General features: G+C 32.8%; 1 long non-coding RNA gene across 3 annotated transcripts in view; it reads right to left on the bottom strand.

The window, feature by feature from the left end:
- Positions 1–22362, bottom strand: part of LOC149536386 (uncharacterized) — a 38294-nt gene extending 15932 nt beyond the window's left edge. For 2 of the 3 annotated variants that reach the window (XR_016357228.1, XR_016357226.1), the window contains exons 1-2: positions 21871–22362; positions 16154–16227 (exon numbers count right to left, since the gene is read on the bottom strand). This is a non-coding gene — a long non-coding RNA (uncharacterized LOC149536386). The remainder of the gene's footprint in view (positions 1–16153; positions 16228–21870) is intronic. The other variant, XR_016357227.1, reaches the window with a different exon arrangement.
- Between the last annotated feature and the right edge of the window lie 874 nt (positions 22363–23236).

Below are 23236 nucleotides of genomic sequence, written 5' to 3'. Positions count from 1 at the left end.
CCAAAGTGAGCTTAGGTAAAGTAATGAGTTTTTCTTCAAGAAGTTCTTCCAAGATTAATTCATAAGATTTTCTCAAAGGTGTGAAATCACGCTTTGGTTTAGGTTCCCAAGGTTTGTTTTCAAAGATATTCCTAGATTTCTTGGGTGTATGTGAGGTGTTCTCAGATGTCTTGGATTCAAGATCACAAGAATGTGATTTTTGGTTGTCAAAGGAGAAAGGGAAAATTTCTCTCAAAGAGAATTTGTTCGATGATATGTTTTCCTCTTCTTTTAGTATTTGAAGTTGAGTACTTATCGTTTCAATTTGTTTCTTCATGTTTGTAATTAGAATCCCTTCTTCCTCACTAGGAATATTGGATTTAGCACATTTGTTGTTAGCCATTTTGATGTACTCTATTTCAAGTAGTGACAGCCAAGTTTTAGAACATAAGTCAAGTTGCCACAGTCATAGACAATGACAAAAAGCATAATCTTAAACAAGGACCACACTAGAACTTAGTCTGAATGGGACAAGATAAGAGTATTGTATACTAAGGCATGAATAGTCTAATTTGAAGGCTAGAGTAGCCAAAGATTATGACTATCATAACACAGAGTACAACAAGCACTAAAGGACAAGAGCAAGATAACTAAGAGACAAGACTAGTTAAAGTATGGATCACAAGTCATTAGCTAAGAAGGATGCCACTATTTCAGACTGTTTTCAGATAGAGAAGTAGTAAACTGATGCAAGAAACAAACTTGGTACAAAGCACAAATAGCTCTAACAGACTAACTTGATAGTTCAGACTCAAGATCTCACGTGAAGATCCTTTGAAAGGCACATGAGAAAGTACATAGGGCCATGCAAAGACTCTAGATAGCATAAAGATTTCACACAAGGATGTGATGTAAGCCACGCAAAGTAGTGCAAGGTTAACTTGGATAGCATAAATATCTTACATGGAGATGTGCAACTGTTTGCATGAGAACTTGGACAAAGCTGCGTGAAGAAGTAGTAGGACAACAAGTATTCGCGCAAAAGTTTGCAAACTGTGTGTGAAAATGGAAACTAGACTGACAACTGAACTGGATTTTGAAAAGACTTTGAAGATTTCAGACAGTTTTGGATAGATTGTTGATTCATTTTAGTAACTAGGCAGATAAAAAGGCACGTAGAATAGCAAGTAGGCGATATCAAGCACGTCTGAAAACAATGAGCAAGGACAAAAGAAACCTTGCGCATGAACAATCAAGTGACTTAGTTTGTACTAATCCCTAAGAGAGCTAATTGTGTATGTTTTCAAAGAGTTTTGCAATCATTGCACACATTCCTAGAAAATGAAAAAGTTTGGCCTCTCTAAAGTTTTTAGTAATGGTTTGACTCTGCAACTTTTATGACTCACAGGGGTGACCTCCAATCCCGGCGCACCAAGGTTTTGACACAGTCTGAGAACTTAATCTTCAAGAGCTGCTGGGGAGATCTGACAACCCACAATGAACCACACCCGTGGAGATTTCTTCCACAAGGACATTTATATAGCGGTTGTCACTACCATGGCAAAAATGGCTATTACTGCTTGAGGTTTCGTCAACGCAGTTTGCCCTGTAAAGGGATTGTCTACTACGGTTAAGCCTCTCTAAAGGTGACCGACTCACAATAGTGTACCACAAGGGGACTTAGCTTCTAGATCCAAGGTTTTGACTCCTTTTCACTTTTAGCCCAATCAAAGCAGACAGATTAATCCGACATGCTAAACTAAGAGTATCTCTTAAAGATCTATGATATCAACTCCCAGTGATCTATCAACCTCTCCGGAGAAAGGATGCCTCAATCAACAAGTTGAAGATTCATCTATCTGTGAGATGCTCAAAGTATCCTCCCCACCTACAAGGAATCCATCATATAGAGGAGTTTCACTAGGAACCCACTCTCTCAAGATCCACAAATAGTTTTCATGAGGCCTAATTACTATGTGTGTACAAATGTTAATTCTCAAAAGAAAATCTATCCAAAAGTAACCAAAGAGAACAAGGTGGTGCACTTAACGCTTTAACTAATGCGAGGTGAGTCCAAAGATGTGGAACATTTAACCCCTCACACAAGCCAAAACGAGTCCACAACTCAGAAACTAGTGAGTTCTAAAAAGCACAAAAGGGTTGCCTTGTGGAACATTTAACGCTTCTATCCTATAGACCCCTCCCCTATTTAACATGATGCTAAGCTTGCAACCACAGGGTGGAATGAGGGGCCGGCATATTAGCGAGTCCAATAACCCAAGATAGCTAATTAGATCTATCACAAGTAACTAAGCCTACTAAATGGAAACTAATGGAGATCACAACCTAGTATCAAATTATGCATGTGTTGTAAAATGAGAACATGAAAGAAAATACACACACAAGCTTGACATAAGAGATGTTCATTTTACCTCCAAATGAAGTGTTATTAGTAAAAAAAATTACCAGGTAATCCTCGCAACGCGTCTTTTCTTTGTTGTACCTTTCGTTTACACTTGATCGCTCGCTCACAATGAACAAAGCAACAAACTCATGAATGCAATATATGTCAACTCATGCAAAATCAAGGTTAGATCTGAAAATCTAATTTTTAAGAGTGATGATAATCAGAAAGTAACCCAAATGAAAGCCCACATTATGCATTGATTCATTGTAAAAATGAAATGCAAACTATTCATTCAATGCCTTTTTTTTTTTTTTCAATTGATTTTTGACTTAGTCATAAAGATAAGATTTGCATGATATGAATTCGGATCCAAAACTCAAAATACAAAAAAGTAACCCCTATCAAAAATTAGAGAGATTTCCAAAAATGCAAAACTTTTGAAAAGATCTTTTAATTTGTGCCCTAGGGAGTTGTTTTGTCAAAACAGACCAGTTTTTGCAAATTGAATTATTGACCCATAATATGACCTCTAAAATTGAAACACAAAGAACCAACTCTATTTAAAATTTCAAGATATTTCTAAAACTGTAAATTTTTCAGAAAAATGTGTTGATTTACGCCTGAAAATGATTTTTTATGAAAAATGAAGAAAATATCATAAAAGCTCGAACATGTTTCAAAAAAGTCTGAAAATTGGACCAAAGCTTCTTGGAGATATCTTTGCCCTACACAAAAAATTTCAGATAAAAATAAGCATCTTTTTGAAAGATATGAACAAATCTTTCAAATCAACGGTTTCTTTGAGTCTGCCAACATATCTGCATAAAAACCAGCAAGTAAAGGTGGGTTGCCCCACGGTGGGCGCCAAAAATGTACCTATGAAATGTGGGCCTCTGAACCTCACAGACACTTCAACAGGGTCATTGTATGCGGATTCATCCTGGAATGAACATTGGATTGTTCATCCGAAAATCAGCCCTACAAAGTGACCTGTTGCCTTCTATCTAAAGGGAATTGCTTATCAAATATCCTCAGATTCGAGGTGTTTAAGCAACTAGACCCTCTAAGAATGAAAGATTTGTAAGAAAGTACGACTAATCTATATGAGAATGTAGATTAATCTAGAATGAAAGATGCAATGTAATCTAAGAACAAATAAAGTAAACTATATTAAGCATATGCATGATTAAACTAAAATGAGATCAAACTAAGAATGAGAATGCATGCAAGAAATGTAAGTGAGCATGAATTTCAACTGCAATCTGATAGCAAATCAATTCATCCTCTTTTTTTTGAAATGAAGGGAGGAGGGTCTCTTAAATAAACTTTCCTGGAATCCATCAACGGTTGAGATCGATTTCAATCAACAGTGAGGATTGAAGTCATTATTATCTCTTATGCATGTCCCTGTTTGACTTACTCGTCATAGATTCTTGGCTTTAAGTGGGTTGAGGAATCTTATGACGCATCATAGATTCTCTTCCAAATTTAATTTAATAAGATGAGATATGCTCTCGTAATTACCTTTTTCATTTAATTAAATAATTTTATTTAATTAATAAAAGATGCTTTTCTCATTTAATTAAATAACTTCATTTAATTATTTAGGAATGACTTCCCATTTAATTAAATAACTTCATTTAATTAATTAGAAATAGATTTCTCTATTTAATTAAATAATTTTGTTTAATTAATTAAAATAGGCACATTTATTAAATTAAATAAATTTAATTCCATAGTACATTATCCTTAGGATATGATTTAATTTAATTAAAGTATAAATACTCAGTAATTAAATTAAATATTAATCAATAGGTTTAATGTGACTAATATGAGTCAATACTATAGGAATTAAATAAAGAATATGATGAATGCATATTTGGGTTTTCTGCATCTAACAATTAAGTCAAGTAGCGAGTAGTCGAATAAGGATTGCCTATTAGAATAGGTCTTAGGATTGATCAAAAATAGACTAGAATTGGTTGAAATGGCAATGAGCCAATTTTGGGGTATTACACTCTAAACCATTCTATCCAAGTGATTCCATGAGTTTGGAATGCTTGGATGCCAACTTAGAGCTCCCTATCCATAGAGTGCAAGAGAGTATGATTCAAATATGAGGGCTCTCAGTTGAGCCTTATGAATGCTCTTCTTTCTAGTAAACCATGCAATGGGAGGTTCCAAATATGAGATGAAAGAATGCAATTGTTCATAAGGAGTTCCTCAAAGATGCAATGCAAATGTGAAGTAAACTAATATGAAATGAAAAGTTTAGCCATGTTAACAAGATGAGAGTATTACAATATCCTAGCTAATTATGCTATGTGAGCTAAACTATTACAACAAAAGAACTAAGCTACCATGTAAGATGCTTTTAAACTAGTATGCAATGGTGATGATAGAATGAGACAAGTAATGAGAAGTTATCCACAAAGCTCCAAAGAAACCTATTAGAAAACCTGCACCATAACAATATTCAAAAGGTGGATGGATCTTTTGAGGGAGAAATCTCTCTCTTTTAAATTTGTATGGGTGGTAGAGATCAAGGTCAAGATGATGGAAGATCAATGGTGGAATTTGAAAGTGAAGTTGATCAATGTGCATAAGCAAGTCAACCAATAAAATAGAAGTTGACTTCCCATATAAGACAAAAGTCACAAAGCCTTTTCCTTTAATATGCAAAATAGAAATAAGACTTTATATGTGCACATTGAGTGGGTTAGAAGAAAGGGTGCTTTTGTTTAATTAAAAGGGGACATGTTCTTTTAATCAAATAATGAATTTAGGATAGCATAATCAACCTATAGGTTATAATAAAATTAATTGATTATTAAAAATTTGGTCTAGGTAAATGATTAATTAAATTAGCCAAAATGCTGAGAAGGGGGCTAATAGTCTAGATGACCATTTTTAAGTGATTACATCTCCAACCCCTTCTCCAGAGAAGGTAAACCTTTTGTATAATTTTTTTTGTAATTGTAATTTTACAAAAGGTTATATTACATTGTTATTTTCATTAAGGTTTTAGACTTTTTATTTATTGTTTTACTGATGTTTCTGTCACAATTTGATGCTTAGGGAAAGGGAAAAGAACATACTACATAAGAGAAATTAGTTGTTGATATGATGGCCATAGTATTATTCGATGATGACATCACATATACTAGTGACCCTATAAGCATGTGTAAAAAGAGCATCAAAAGCATTAATCTACAAAGTCTTGGACTTGTGATGGATCAAATTTAATAGAAGAGAAAGAGACAACAAGAAATGAATTATTTCAGAGAGCATGTTAAATGGAAGTAAGCAACAATGAATCTTTTGCTAGGACAATAGTTCACTAAAGATTTATGTTTTATACTAATGTATGGATCATGACCTAAAATATATATGTGTTATGACAATTTTTTCGAGACCTTACCAAGTTGTTCCACCTAACGAGGGTACCAATGTAGATCTTATAGGTATGTGATTTCAATTTTCAATCATCAGAAAGGACATTATTTTCTTAATGATTATTATTGATAGTTTTATATTATTGTTGTCAATTTTTTGCAATCTATATTTTTAAAAGACAATACATTATATATATATATATATATATATATGAATATTTTTTAGGTCTTGATGATGTGTATATGCCTCCTTCCACGAGGTTAACAAGCACTCTAAGATTACCGACTACGAGATCAACAACAAGGAGCATGCAAACATCCACACCTATTGCAACTTGAGCTAGTAAATTCTTATTTTGCTACATTTTGTTATGTGTTAAATATGATTTGATTTATAATTTTTTGTTCATTTATCATAGTATGACATTGATTAAGTTTGTGCATTGATAGGTACAACTTCTCATGATGATAGAATAGATACTAGTACTGGTGATAATTTACCAACTTTTCTTGGAGTAGCTTGTATTAATTCTACTAAATCGTTGGAGGCATCATTATTGATGGATGAGGTTAAAGATGGAGATTGTTGAAACCAAACTAATACAAGTATGATAAATGTGTTTCAATCATTGTTTTGTCATTGATGTCAAACCTACTATTTTTTTGGTAAGACAATTGCTTATATGATTTAAGTACTATTACCTATTTGATAGATGAAGAGGATATGATCAAAAGATGTAACAATAGCACCTAGAGGAAAATTTGAGTTATGATATAAAAAGGAGTACAAGAATAAACTAAGATAATGATATCATAGTGCATTGATAATCTCCTTAAGGTTGCAAAGGTTGGTTACACTAAACAAGTTCAGAAGAATAAGTTAAACACAATTTTTCTACCAAGATTGATTGAATGGATAGTAGGTGTCGAGAAAAGTTATTGCAAGCCAAGAAAAAAATCAATTGGAGCTGAGTAAAAGTTCATTTTAGTGTATGCCAAGCAAAATAGTGGATGTCGAGTAAAGTTTAGTTGATGTCGAGCATCAGAAGCTATTTAATGCCAAGTGTCAACATTATTAGAAAGATCATGAATTTGATGGATCTAAGTTGACAAGTTTGTTTTCTTGGATTGTATGAACCAGGTTGAAGATAAGATTGATGAGTTGGTGGCACAAAATTCATGGTAAACCATTTTGAGGTGAATTTAATAGAAGATTGAAGGAGAAGTTTCTATAAGTGATATGGAATGAGGGGTAGATTCATTGAATCCTACCTAATTGTTCTAACCCTAAATTGGACAATAGAGAATGAATGACAAAATATTTTAATTCTCTATTTATAGGGATGGCTAGTCAGAAGCAAGAGTTTTCATGTGTGAGAACCCAAGGAAGAGAAGGAATCTAGAGTATTGCTTCATCAAGTGACCTAAGTGAAGAGTTTGTATTAGCAAGTTAAGAAATAAGGCTTAAGGGTATGGATGCTTGAAGGATGAACAAGCTATCAGAGCTAAAATGTGTGAAAGCCAAGTAGAATGCAGAACTAAAGTAGAGATTTGTAATCTACAAATGGAGTTGTAAGTTGTTATCAGATCAAGCCTTACTATTACTCCCTAATAATTGTATCAGTCTAGTTAACCTAATAGTCATTTCTAAATCCTTTAACTGGGTGACATTCCAAGTGAATGGTCTAAAGTCCTCTAACAACACTCACTCCTAATAGGGTGATTGAAATCCTTTAACAAGGTCACATTTAATACTGTGTCTTGTAACCTTTAAAAGGGTTGGCCTTTCACAGGGCATCACTTCAAAAGAGTGAAAAATGGTAGCATGTTACTGGTGGTTTTTTCTAAATTGGGTTTTTGCTTAAATTATTGTGTCACGTGTGTTGTTGAATCTATTATGTTTCATGTTTACATTTCTACAAATTGATTTGAGAGTAACCTACAAGTTTTAAGTGATTGCATAATCTTAAAGATTAATGCATGATGACCTTGGATAACTAATTCACGCACCCCCCCCCCCCCCCACTCTCAGCTATTCTAAAGAATTGCAACATGAGAAAGATATGACTCTCTTAAAATTACCTAAGCTTCTAGATACTTTAAAATTGTAATTATTTAGGGGGTAATTGTAGTTTACTTATTCATAACTCATTTTTGACTAATGATCCTATGATGATTTTGCAGGAAACAATCTTTTTTATGAAACCTTTTTATGATTTGACATTGAATATATTTGGGCCCTAATTATGTAAAAGGTATGTAGCTTCACATAATTGGCTGCTGAATTTTTTCATTCATCCATTTTTTGTAATATATTCAAGGTACATAGCTTGAACTAATGTTTTTATCTAACTTTTTTTTGTTAAAAGGTGGAATGAGCAAGGCCCTAAATTAAAGGATCAGTTCATAGAATCTCTAGAGGATCTATTTGGTCAAAATATTTTGAATAGAGTCCAAATTATTAAAAAAAAATTCCAAACATCTAAAGACTGTGAGAGACCAATATAGAAGGGCTCTAAAGCTCAACCCAAAGTATGAGTGTCCTCCTATGGTTCCAGAGCTAGAGTCTATTGAAATCATTAAAGATACAAAAGAGATAAGACTAAGAGATAAAGGAATTAACCCACTACCTGGAAAAAATAGGTATGTGATAGTATTAATGTAATTATGCATAAATTAGTGATCTTTATATTTATATAATCTAACATATGGGTATGTGCAAGATCATGATGTGCCAAAAAGTGGTGATCTGAAAAAATATGTAGTTCTGAAATATCTCAAACTATTTCAAAATATATTCCAACTTTTTTTTGACCCACCTTGATACTAAAAAAAAACAATTAATATCTTTACAAGGTATACTATATCTTTTGATACCAACCCTATATGGTTAACTTTAAAAACATCCTAAGAAAATGTGTTTTTGGCCTGTTTTTATGTGATTTTTACTTCAAACATGTAACTGACAACTTTTTTTTCACCAAAATTTGATGAAATGAAAAGGGTTTCTTAAGAATGTTCTTATCTTTCCATAAATGTAAGGTTTGTCAAATTATTAGTTTAGTAAGTAATTATTACTTTTTTTCTAATGGAGTTTCATATAAAGTGTTGACTGAACACTACTTGAAAAACAACTATAACTTTCAAATGGTACAACATTTTTTAAATCTAAAAGATGCCTCACATTCTTTCTTTCTTCTACTATAAGGAAAAGAAATAAAAAATTAAATTTTGTAGAGTTTTGATTTAGTTAAGGTGGTCAGACATGAGATTTTTTTATTTCCAAAAATACTAAAGTCAAAAATTAATTATTAATTTTTTATTTAAAATAAAAATACCAAAAGATATGTGTCACATCTAGGCATGAGTCTACTACTTATATCTAGAATATTATTTAAAAAAATATTATCATTTGATTTTGATTAAGGTGGTCAGACATACATCTACTTCTTACTTTTGCTCTGAAATTTTTGTAATATTGCATTAAAATTCAAAATTTTGACTAATCAATTTTTTTCTTTTCTTTTGAGATAAGTCCTAGTAGTTTAGAAACTAAATTCAATTTTCTAGAGATTCTTTTCTCTCAACTTTTTGATATAAAGTTAATAACAAGTAGAAAATTGCACATCAAGTTGACATAACCCTGAGTTTCTAATTTTCTATTGCCACTTAAGAGCATAGTTTGGTTGACCATGATCCTACACATACCCATATTTTAATATATTTCAAAGTTTACACATATAGGCTATAGGAAACATCAAAGGCTACAAAGCTAGAAAAAGATAAGGTTGGTCAAGAGCATCTTGTCTCTGGTGGATATATGAAAACTCACTTATGAGTTATAAGTAGCAATAAATGAAATTAAATATCAAAATTTTTATATAAAATTACAAATAACCAATACATTCAATATTGATGATATTATACAAAAAAATGTAGGGCATTGAATATAATCTAGCACACACAAAAGATGACAAACAAATTGGCTTCAAGAAAGGCTATAAAGAAGTGGTTTCCCACAACCACATAGATTCTAGTGGCCAAAGAGATGTAGAAGATTTGGGTGCATCAGTTCATGCATACATAAATAGGCCTAATGAATAATAATAGAAACTGAGAACTTTATGAGAAATAATATATTTGATGTTAATTTCAAACAATGATAACAATGCACATGACACTTCACTGCAGCCTTCGACTCCTAACACTAATCCTACACATGATGAAGGCGTTGATGTGAATCACAATTATAGAGGTATATGTTCAATTTCTATTGAAAATTAATTATGTAATTATTAATAAAAGTTAACATCTTAAATTATAATTGGTGTAACCTTTATGTGATAATTTTTTGGTATGTAGAACCTCATGGTGACAAAGTGAATCATGATGTTAGTGTTGAGCATGTTGAGGTTGGGGATGAACAAAATGTGTTAGTAGATGATGTGTCACTATTAGGTAAAGAAAAATTCCTATTATGTTCTTTAGATTAATGAAATACTTATAACATTTTTTTAAAAAATTATAACTAAACTCATTTATTTCTTATTATAGAGACACATCTATCTTGTCCTCAAAAAAAGAAGAGGAAGCCTCATGTCATAATGTTAGAACCACAGGATAATGTTGAACATAGTTACGATGTGCCTATTAGCCTTTATCTTCGACACAAGAAAAAACAAAACAAGAAATGAATGTTAAAAACCTTGTTTGATGATGAATGTCTTGATGAATTTTTTATGAATGTAGCTTATTAATGAATTTTATGTCATGTTATTGAATATTGTTATGTGATTATAATGATTGATGTGTTCATGAATTACTGATGAATTTTTATATGTATTAATGAATTATATATTCTATTAATGAATTTTATGTGATTATAATGATTCAATGATATACTTCTTAAATAAGTGAATCAAATATTTACTTAGTTGTTAATGGGGAATTTAGATTGATTATAGGGGGGTAGAGGTCAAATGAGCTTCCACATTCATGTGGTTAACCTTATTAAGTAGAGAATATGAAAGGATTCTTGAAACCAAGTCAAGCTCAAACTAAAACTATCAAAACTAAACACCAATATATGGTCCCATCATCGAGTGGCTAGAGAACTTTACCATAGTCACTAACAATTGCCATTTATTCCATGCTTATGTAGATGTATATAATTGAATCCTTTGGTCATCACCAAACTCCACCTACCACACTTTTCTCAAATTTATAATGAGGCCCTTTACAACATCCAAAAATTGCCTTCTTTTCCCAACATCGTTTCTTTGTCCTAAATTGCTTAAGCTTCCTCCTTTATTTTCAACAATTTTTTTTGATCTAAAAAACTTTTTTTGATCTATAATGAACAATAAGGTCTAAACAACTTTTTTTGATCTATAATGAACAAACAAAATGACCCCGAATTCCCTTTCTCTATCAATTTCTAAACTGGCTGGTTACTTCCTTGTAGCCATTTGCAATTAGCCCTCCAAACAAGGTTTTTGGGCTTTAATTTGAAAACTTTATTAACAACCTACAAACCTATTCACCATTTAGGATACTCATTTTGACATTGCAGATTATTTTTGAGGTTTGACTTCCCAACTCTTTCTGTATAGCACAAATCCCAAAATGGAGGGTTTCTAAGGGTTTTGAAGTCTTTCTTGGTTGTATGCATCAAATGAATTTGTAACACCCTTAAATGGATCTTTAGAACCATCCATTGATATGTAAGGACTTTATTTCACTTATCTTTCATCTACAAAATAAACCATGCAATTATCTTGCTTCCTATACATTTGGCAGGCACATTTCTTCATTCATCTCTAGTCAGATTACCATCAACCCACCTAGGGATTGCTGGAAAAGTTTGCAAACTAACTATCACTAAATCCAAACATTTTTATCTTCATATTTGAATGGTCTCTTCATGTTTGAATCAAATATGATGGCTTGTATAATGCTTTGACAATACAATTGGGCTAGTCTTCTATAAATATTTCTTGGGTAGATGGAAATCTTGAAATACAAGGTTTTATCTCATGATAGTCTATTGTGACAACAATTCAAAATAAATAAATGTATTTCAAATATAAATACACATAAATAAATAAAATAACAATGATCGAGAAAAAGTTAAATGTTGGAGTACAGATACATGTGCCAACGATTATATATCATTAGTTTTTATAAAGTTTACATTCTCCATCCTAAGATGCAAAAGAAAGGTCTAATAATAGAAGTAGCCATATAAGAAGCTCTATTGTAACTAATTTAAACACGAGTTGTGATAAAAACCAAGGGGATGTAACATCCATGCAGTTGTGTATTGGTAGGGTTGGGAAAAATAAGACTAATAGAAGAGGGATTGAATTTTATCATCTTGTAATACATTATTTCAACTCGAAAGGACTACAAATCATAGGCTTCTTCCACCCCATTTTATTTGTAATCCTTTACACTCTTATAGAAGCAATAGTTCAAGGTCTTGAGGAAGTACAAATCATGGGCTTCTTATGCGTTCCAATTTTCTTATATTTACAAGAAGAGAAATAAAACCCACCTAAAATCATGAACTATAGAAATTTCATACACAATACTTGCAATTGCACTATGAAGAATGAATAAAGCTTCATAGATTGTGCATCATTGAAGTCCCCAAAATTGAGTGTTGCAACTTGAATAGAGACTACCAATTGGGCATGCAAGAAGAATAAATAAATAAGAACCTTATTTCTATAGTAAAGTTACTCACAATACAATAAACATACAAATAAAGAGTTCATATGGTATAGAAATGCAAGGATACATAACTTATTTTAAGTGTTGCAAAGCCAAATTTCTATAGATGGGCATAGGAAAATTATTTAAAGAAAAGTATCAAGCTATAAGCATCACAAACAAGTGAATGGTTACAAACTAAACAAGTGAATGGTTACAAACTAGGAGGAATCTTGACACACATATTCAAGATAGTCATCATAATTTTTAGTAAATTAAAGCATTCAATTTCTTACTTAAAGCAATATGCAATAATAAAATAATTAAGGGTCAAAAATGCATTTAGATGAGATGATATATGTTGGATGAGAAAAAAACTAGGGGAGATTCAAAGATATAACCAAGAGGAATCCGTCATAAAAACGTGTGAAGAGTGGCTAGAGTTGTCCTTATAAATTCAGGGCATTGTAATGTCGATAATATATAGAGATGCAATTTTCAAATAGTTGACTTAGATTGCATTGGAAATTAAAATTCAATATACGCATTCAAATTTAATAAATAAAATCACCCATCAACTTTTTACTTTTCTAAATACAACCATCAGAAACTGAAAAGACACTTTCTATGTAATGATTAAACTAACATACTGCTCTACATGTTCAATGACTGCTTAAATTCCTTAATCTTCTACAATGTTATCTCACCTTGAGAGAAGTTGAAAAATTCTTCACTAAGAAAATAAGGGTAAATAATATATTATTAGTAACATCATCACTAGATTAGTACAGAGATATATAAAATCTAAAATGCCTGATGAATCGCCTTATCTTCAGAATAGCCATTCAATTTTCACATATTTTTTCACTACTCTTTGCAACGGAAATAAGGTCTGCTATAATCTTGGCCATTTGCTTTGCCATTCATGCTTCAACACTATTTCATCTTTACTATTAGCTTTAAAACTGAGAGAGAATTGTATGTCAATATAACCTTTAAAAATTCTCAAAACAAGTTACATCCCATAGAATTGGGACATAAGAAGTGTTAAAGTTTTAGGTGACTCTACAACACCTCCAAGATCAAATGAAAGACCAAGATAACTTCCACAACAAAATGGCAAGACAATTGCATGAAGATGGAAGAATGATATTATTGATAATGGACTTGATTGACATCCAACGGATTGATTTGAAATGTACATAATAAGCCTCCTTATATAGGAGAGGAGATAAGAGACAATGATAAGGAGAAGATAAGCTACCACCCACACAAGGTGGAATCACTTGTCCATCAAAGGTGAATCATCCTCCATTATGCAATGAAGTATGTGCAATGATGAGGATGATAATGTGATATGTGCACTAAAGGTGGAATGAGATAACAACTATGACCACCTAGAGTGGAATTCTCCTACACCATGTGTTTAATTGAGGTACAAACTCCTAAGTGTCTCAATCACAAACTACTATGCAATGCATTATCCTAAGTAAGCTTAAGTAAGTGTAATTAGTGAACATTTAGTTACACCAACAAGAAGCATTCCAATGAACTGGCAATTTCTACAGACCCTCCTGAATATGGACTTGTTGCAACCAAAATATGAAACATGTGTAAGTGAAAAAGCTAAGGTGGATTTTGTTAGAAATTCTCTTATGAAGAAGAATAATTATCAGGCAATTAGATCCAGTCATGAAATGAGGAAATACTTGGACTCTTTGCAATTAAATGTTAATAGAAATATGGTAAAAAAACAACTCATTTTCTGAAAGAAAACAGAACAAAGATCTAGTCACTTTGGTAGTTGGTATAGAAACAAATGTGGAATCAATTCTTGTACACTTAGATAGAGTAGAATATGACACAAAGTGTGAAGGAATGGTGTTAATTGCATCATTATTATATGCATGTGTTCAAAGTGGGACACTTACATAGTCAAGGAGAGGAGCTATACTATTATTTCTCTCCATATGTCTTTGTTCAAAAAACTAGCAACCTTCACTCTCTATTAAACAATTGCACTGTATTATCTCCAGAGTAGGTTGAGCTTCCAGTGTAGGGAATGATTGAACACTCTTATTAGTGGAGTTAACATATACATTCTCAATTTTTCATCAGCAAAGTGACATGTATACTTGCAAACATCAAACGTATCCAAACATATTGATACTTCCATAACATCTATATTCAAGAGCCCTACATTGAATTTTAATTATAGGTCATAGGCATAAATGTGTCTTTCACTACAAGACTTTTGCCTAGCAATCAAACATAGGCATTATTGCAGATCATATATCTTATACTTGGAATTTTACTACATCCATTGAAATAACATAATTTATCTCACATTATAGACTACACGTCTGGTTCACTGGCATTGAAGAATTTTCATCAGATTTGAGTTGTACTGCAGGGAAAACAATCTGATTTTCTTGAAGTAGGGGATGCTGGGAGAATGAAGTGGTGGTATAGCGATGCCCTCAAATGTAGACACGAGACATAAATAGGGAAAAATAGTGGAAAAGGCCAGAACGAATACAAGAAGTAGCCAAAAATTTAAGAACGTTTATAAGAACCCAACCAAAATTTATTCCCATTTCCCAAATTTTGAGAGATTGAATTGGCCACAAATTAATTGGATTAAAGTTATTTCAATATTATATTGATGCACCATTTTAATTACATTATTTGTCAATAATGAACTACATATTAAATGGTAAACCCAGACTATGAATGTTTTGGCACAGTTAATCCATTTTTCCTGTGGAAAAATTGTACATAAACGATAATCTTTATCTAGAAAGAATTGAATCCTGAATTTTTTAAATTGTTAAGAAATAAATACCCTTGCACATCAAACTGATATTTTAGCAGGAAGTTGATTCATACGGTCCAGAATTCTACCCCCTAGATTTTAGCATTTTGAGAAAGGTATAGTAGAATATAATATTAACATTGTTATGAATAGAAATTTATATTAAAATAATGAGGTGGTGTTAGCAAGTATACCATCAGTGTCCGGCTTTGAGAACAAAATGCTCATTCATAAAACTTGGTAGAGTTCTAGTATAAGTGTATAGTTCAGAATTGGTAGGATGAGAGGAGATTAGAAGCGATAAAGTAAAACTTTTGTTGTGTTTAAATCCTCACTGTTGACTTTTGGTTTGGTTGATCACCATATAACATTATAGCTACGAAAAAATCATATAGTAACACATATAAATCCATATTTGTATAGATTTGAATTCATATTTATATGGATTCAAAGTGACCACGATGTTGAAACTAACCAAGCATTTAAATTAGACCTAAAAGGGGACGTATGATCATGTCTATCGTATATAATAAGACACAAAAATAACTGAACAATTGTGCATGTTTATTTAATAAGGTAGTGAAACGAAAGAGAAATGATACTGAAAAAAATCTCAGGCTTTAAATACGTATAGCAAGAAACTTCTGAATGTAAAGGTATTAGATTATGAACTCCAACCACCAAATAAAATGGAATCATCTTAAGTATCTTCACCTTTGATTTCATTTTCTCTTAACACATAGAAATGGACCAAATAAAATTTAATCATCTTAAGTATCTTCATCTTTGATTTCATTTTCTCTTAACACATAGAAATGGACAGAAAAAGGGGCAATATCAAACCTGATAGTAGTTACCACCAATTCCAACAGCGGCTTCATTTTGTCCTCAGAAAGCAATGGGCACACAGATCTGGCCTGCAAACATATAAATGATTGACAATGCAAAATCAAAATCTGAGCTGCCTAAAAACCTATATCCTGTAATAATTACTCAAGGAATTGAGAATATCAGGCATATCAATATAAATGAAGATAAAATATATAGTGACATAGATTTACATCTTTATCATCAATAAGTTCAAAATATGTAGTTTTGATTGTTACTGTTAGGCTACAAAAATGTAAAATATGTCTTACCACGAGCTGTGCAAATATTAAGAAAAAAATGAAGAAATAATATTCAAAACGGTCCAACACTATAACAAGGTTTCCTATCCAGTCAAGTTACATTGAACACAATAAAGAAAAAAAAATTAGCTATTAGAGTAAACTTACCTATCCTAATAGAAATATATTTTATTATTCATAAACAAAGGTATGTGGATCACACTCGGTGATGCACAAACGTATTATATTATGAACTCCAATCACCCAATAAAATGAAATCATCTTGAGTTTCGTCTTCTCTCTTTCATTTTCTCTAAACATACAGAAATGGATAGAAAATGAGCAATATGAAACCTGAGAGTATTGCGCACCAATTCTAGTAATGGCTCCATTTGGTGCTTTGAAAATAACTGGCTTAGTTGAGAAGGATTCTAGGCTCAAAACTAGGGGCTTGGAGAATATAAAGGAATCCCTTTTAGATAAGGAATTACTGCATATTTTTTAATATGTCCACTCTTGATATCTGTGGAAGAAGATAGGTAAAGAGCAGGAGATAGAGATGGGTCAAGAAGGAGTAAGCTCAAGTTTCAAATCTATCAACTGCATATTTTCTGGAATGAATAGAAGAACCATCAAGACTGCTCTTTCACTTTTGGGCTTTTCTCCAATACTTGAACCCATTATCTTCAGCAATAGATAAAATACTTAAATTGTTAAATGGAATTCCCCAAAGAGATGCCATCTTTACAAGGCACTTGAAATTGTTTAACAAAATTCAACAAAGAAATGTCATTCTGGAATGTAATGATTTAAGGTATACAAAAAACTAAATTAATTAAATAAGGTGTTAAAAATTTTATGAAAAAAAAATTGGCTGGTCTAAATCTACATGTCACACTGTACATTTTTTTTCATTATCCTTCCTTATAATACCAAAATGTGAGCTTTCTAATAGAGATGAAACCTAACAAAGCATATTAGAAGGGTACCGTTTTCAAATGTTATAGCCATAATTACCCAGCGACTCATTTCCAAAATGTGGAATCATATAATGCAGATTTGATTTCCCATGAATGAAAATTGTGCAAGTATAAACTAAACATGTGAAGTTGTCCAAGAAAACATGCATGCAAAATCTGTTAGCATAAACAATGCATTTGTAACTTCCTCAGTATGAAAAACATGGAAGCATAAACAATGCACTATATAAAAGCATTGACAAAGAAAATAGACTATTTAACAAAATTATTCAAAACTGGTCCTCACAAAATAAGTTAAATGTTAGAAGCCAACGGTAGGTGTAAATTTTTAAGAAAAAATCCTCACAAAATAACTTAAATGTTAGAAGCCAACGGTAGGTGTAAATTTTTAAGAAAAAATCTACAATGGTTTCCAGCATCATATCTTATTACTAAAATGGGAGCTTCAATATAGATGAAGTTATCATAACGTAATGTTCTAAAGATGCATCTAAAAATTGGAAAATGGGAGATCAAGAGAAGTCAATTGTGTATTGGTGCTTGCAAAACATTGTTAGATCTTTTTTATCTTTGTGAGGCTTGATTTGGATAGTAGACCCATGCAACTCTTCTCACTATGCTTTTTTCAGTCAATGTTTCCATTTAAACTGGACGTTCTTGTGCAATACCCCTGAATCATATCGCTAGATCAGCTAACAAATAGTAAATAAATAATAAATGAAAAGTATAAATAGATGTATAATATAATTAATAATTTTCTTTCTAGGCCAAATTGTATTATATATGGAAATATTATTATATATTTGAGTCAGCACCATTGGGATGAAACGGTGTTAGCACTGTGGCATTTTGGAAATGGCATTATAAATAAGTGACTATTGGGTGAAGAGAGACATTGAAGCAGTCTATCATTGTTTGCATTAAATCAATGCAGGAAGGATCTCAGACACCAACCTAAGACTATTCATGATTGTACTTCAGTCCTATCACCGATCCTTCTATTAAATTTATACTGAATCTTCACAGGTCTGAGCATCAAAATAGGAAAATCTGTCCATTTACAATATCATCAACGCCGGTGAGAATTTTCAGCCATAGCGAGATAGCAGATGCATGAGCAATAGGTTGTCTATTCAATCAGAAGTAAACGATCAGTGTAGGAGATGGGCGGACGTCCAACAACCCTTTCAAGGTGTTAATGTTAAATCTGCAACCCTAGAGATAATAACTGACAGTGACAATGAAAGTTTCAGCTTACTGAGTCCAACAGTGGAAAATGCTTGGTAGTACACACCAGTATGAAAATACAAATCTCTAAAATTACATGATTATTTAGGCTATTTTTAAATCATATATCTGTATTTAATGTTTACCAATCACTTGTCTATAGCCACATTTATGTGGAAGTGATCAATCAAATAGTTAAATATAGTTTATCAAGGTTCTCACATAATAAGAACTGAGTGAAATAGATGCATGGTGTTTAACCTTGAGAATAGAGCTTGAGTTCTTCAATTGGGATATTTCTATCATAATTCAACTGTTTAGTTTTTGAGTCAAACTCACTGACCCATGTTCCATGAGTAGTGGTTTACATATATCCATCTCTCATGACAATGAATGAAACACTTAATGAAAAAATAGAAAAGAGAAAGAAATTGGTGACAGCAGATAACAAAAATTATTTTATGAATCTGGCTGCACACTAAAAACCAATTACATAACCTCTACAAATAGAGGGCTGAAGTTAAAGAAGAGGATTCTAGAGTCTTTACATTGATGGTATGATGGACAGAACTATTAGTGAGCTGGACAACCGTTACATTTATCTGCTGCAAATGTGGAGAAATCACCTTGATTCAATGCATGTGTGGGAGAGACTCTATGTTAACTAGAGTGCCTGCAGTGTTGACTTAATTTGGCCATAGAGGTGGAAGAATGGAGTATTAATTTCTAACACCCGTCCTTAATTTCTACCACTTAAAAATTCTTTCAGTGGGAGAAATTACAATAAGAAATTTAGATAGGATAGGTCCTGGCATTGAGCCTTGTTAGGTACCTATTTTACAACATAAAATTTTGTTTCCCCTTCTTTAGGGTTTTCTACCCAACAAAGTGGTTTTGGCTTATCACAAATCCTTCAACAAACTTTTAGATTTTTCACCTAGACAAGTGGTTTCGGATTACCACAAACCGTTCAAAAAACTTTTAGGTTTTTCACCTAAATAAGTGGTTTTGGCTTACCACAAACCATTCAATAGATTTATTAAACAATTGGTTTTGGATTACCACAAACCCTTCAAACTTCACAAAAATATTGTTCCAATAATGAGGAAACCAGCTCTAAACTTTTCTCATATGTACTAATATTGAGTCCATATGAAAAATAATCCATCTACCGAGTCACATGGGTACCAAGCCGCTGTGCTTGCTAGTTCTCTAGGGATATTTTCTAGATACATGGTTCATCAATATAGGTTTCATGAATAAAAATATTATGCAAACCAGCTTCTCTGGATAACACAGCATTGACCCACATATCTCATTGTAGAATTGTTCAATATACTCATGCCAAAGAATCAAACCAATGATAACATTTCCTGCTGTTTGTTTGAATTTTGGAAACATACTCCTTTCTTCCTTATGTCGAACCTTGCGCTATTTTTTTCCAGCCAAGTAATTCAATCTTCACCACTTGATTAGGGGATATTACAACAACAATTTTTGATGACACCAACTCTGCAATTAGACAGACTCATTCACGACCAACCAAACACTTCCAATCAAAGTACACATCTTTTCCACAACAATTAAACAATGAATCACATCTCTCCAACAGCTTCAAGCTCAAATTTTCATCTCTCATTCACTTTACACTCTTTTTATTCTTCTTCTCTCATAAGTATTGTGTATGCACACTCAGGCACTCCCGCTTGCACAGAGATGCTCCACTGGAAATGAGATACAAAACTCAAACACTCGAACTTTTCTTTTCCACAACAATTAAACAATGAATCACATCTCTCCAACAGCTTCAAGCTCAAATTTTCATCTCTCATTCACTTTACACTCTTTTTATTCTTCTTCTCTCATAAGAATTGTGTATGCATACTCAGGCACTCCCGCTTGCACAGAGATGCTCCACTGGAAATGAGATACAAAACTCAACAGTCGAACCTTTCTCTAAGTATCTCCACATAGATTTTGTCTTTGCCTCGTATTTCTAGCATCTCATAATAGATGTCCGGACTGCACACTGTCCTGCAAAAATGACTAGACATTTAATCTGCTTCCTTTGTGTATCATGCATGCCACTCCGAGAGAATGCCAATTTCAAAGCGCTGTTGATCCAAATGTGAAGGTAAATTCCACTACGCACACAACCCAAAGGGCGAGAAAGTCCGAGGGAGAGTTCAAAGTGAGCCATCTTTGAAAAAAGGGGGAAAACAAAAACAGAGATCACAGAAAATACAGTGGGCCAGCGGTTGGGGCGGCTGGAGGGCGGCTCCGAGGAAGTCGTCTACCATAAGCAACGTCATTCCAAGCAAAAAAACAAATCCAAATTGATCAAAACAAGCAATTCTGAAACTGACATTGCCCTCAAAAACACAATAAAACCCCTAAGACTCAGATATCCAAGCCGAGACCAAACACGGTAATAGTAGGATAGTTATTCATATAGTAGACTATGCCCACAGACAGGCTATGAATTGATTGAATGCTGCTCAAGGAAATTTATCCTGCTGCAAATGATTTGAATTTCAGACAAAGAAAAAATAGCACTGCCCAAGAATCGCAAGAGCTCTGATACCATATTAAAAAATAGAAAAGAGAAAGAAATTGGTGACAGCAGATAACAAAAATTATTTTATTAATCTGGCTGCACACTAAAAACCAACTACATAACCTCTATAAATAGAGGGCTGAAGTTAAAGAAGAGGATTCTAGAGTCTTTACGTGGATGGTATGATGGACAGAACTATCAGTGAGCTGGACAACCATTACATTTATCTGCTGCAAATGTGGAGAAATCACCTTGATTCAATGCACGTGTGGGAGAGACTCAATGTTAACTAGAGTGCGTGCAGTGTTGACTTAATCTGGCCTAGAGGTGGAAGAATGGAGTATTAATTTCTAATACACTTAACACACATTAGATCTAGGTGATGCTCATAGAAGTGAAGCACTGGGACTTTTGATGAGTGTTCAATATTTGATGTATCGTCATGAGAGATGGATTTGTGTAAATCACTACTATGAAGTAATTTTCACATAAATGAAATAGAGGAAATGAAGTAGAGGGAAGGCCTAAATGCCTTTCCAACTGTGTGAAATAAATATATAGATACAGTTACATCTGCTGGACATTTTGATCATGATCTAATGAGACACATAATGTTTCATGTATATGTCCAATCAGGGAAAGGGCACAAAATTTCAAAAAAGAAAAATTGTAACGGCCTTGTCTTACTAATGACACTCGCGAGGGTTCTATGCCTGCAAAGGCCGCCGTTTTACCTCATCACCTTAGGGTGTTCTTGCTGCGCTCGCCATGGTTGAAAGAAACCTCAATGCCCTAGTGGTAGCTGGAGGTGCGGGGTCCGAATCTCATCCTCCATCTCCTGTTCGAGTGTGTCCAGTAATCTGTGGTTGGGAATTATACCATCCCGCCAGTAGGGCTAGAGGGCACACGTTCCTTGTTTTTTATCGAGCACAATTATAGAATGTAAACCTGCGTATAAAATTTTCTTTGGATGTACCTTGTATTAACTCCCACATTTAGCATCCATAGATTTGCCTCAATCACAAACTTCCATCAGCGCACGGGCCAAAACAATATTGTCCGATGTTACCAGTTTGAAAGCTATCATTCATTTTCGTAAATCCATATCGTGCATCCTTATTCAACAACATCAGAATGTATCATTCATTTCAAAAAACCACTAAAATGGGTCACGATTCTTGTTTTGAAATTTGAATTTGATGCGGGTAGAGGAAATAAGCGCTTTTAGGTTTAGCTTTACCTTAACAACTTGCATGTGTTTTGAGGTTTGTAGGTCTTATTAAAAAATTCATTTCGTGTAATCACAAAATCAATGTATCCATGAGATTATAATTTAATTAAATGATGAAAATTAAGGGTTCACCGTACCTTCTTAAAGGCTTCCCACTCATCCTGAATCATAGGAGCATGATAAAGATTAAGGAATTAAGCTAGTCTTGCTTCCAAAAGTATATATACATAGCCCCCCCCCCCCCCCCCTCCCACAAAAAACTTTCAAATAAATCCACTAACTATTTATCTTACAGATGCGATGAGTCAAGAAACCATTTTTTAGACATCCCCATACCATATTCAAAAATCCCCAAATTGGCACACACACAAAGGAAGCTTGCACGGTTTATGTAGATATCTTTTAGACGAGCTCTAATTGCATTAGATAAGAGGGCTTCTAAAATAATTTTGTGAAAACTATGATATATTAATTTTAAAAGTCACTAAAGTTTCACAATAACTCTTTTATATAAGAAATAGTTTAATAAATTCACAATAATCAACTACCCTTTATAATCAATTATCTTTGATTTCATACTAGTATTTACATTCTTTTGATGTTTATATAAATTGAAGTTTGTGATTATGCAGTTTATAAGAGTGAGTATTCAATTAATCTTGATATCTTATTCATGTTAGTTAACTCATTATGTCATCAAACTATCATTCATAACACATGTATGCTCAGATATTTTTTACCCATTGTTGAAAATTTTTATATAACATTATGCATTTAAAAATGAGCCCTCTTCCTTTCTTATACAAAACTAGGCGCCCTATA

Source organism: Cupressus sempervirens, chromosome 10 (genome assembly GCF_028749045.1).
Source record: "Cupressus sempervirens isolate cs-2001-9-10 chromosome 10, ASM2874904v1, whole genome shotgun sequence".
Classification (NCBI taxonomy): domain Eukaryota; kingdom Viridiplantae; phylum Streptophyta; class Pinopsida; order Cupressales; family Cupressaceae; genus Cupressus; species Cupressus sempervirens.
Note: the sequence above shows the minus strand (reverse complement) of the source record. Positions and strands in the feature narration are given on the sequence as shown.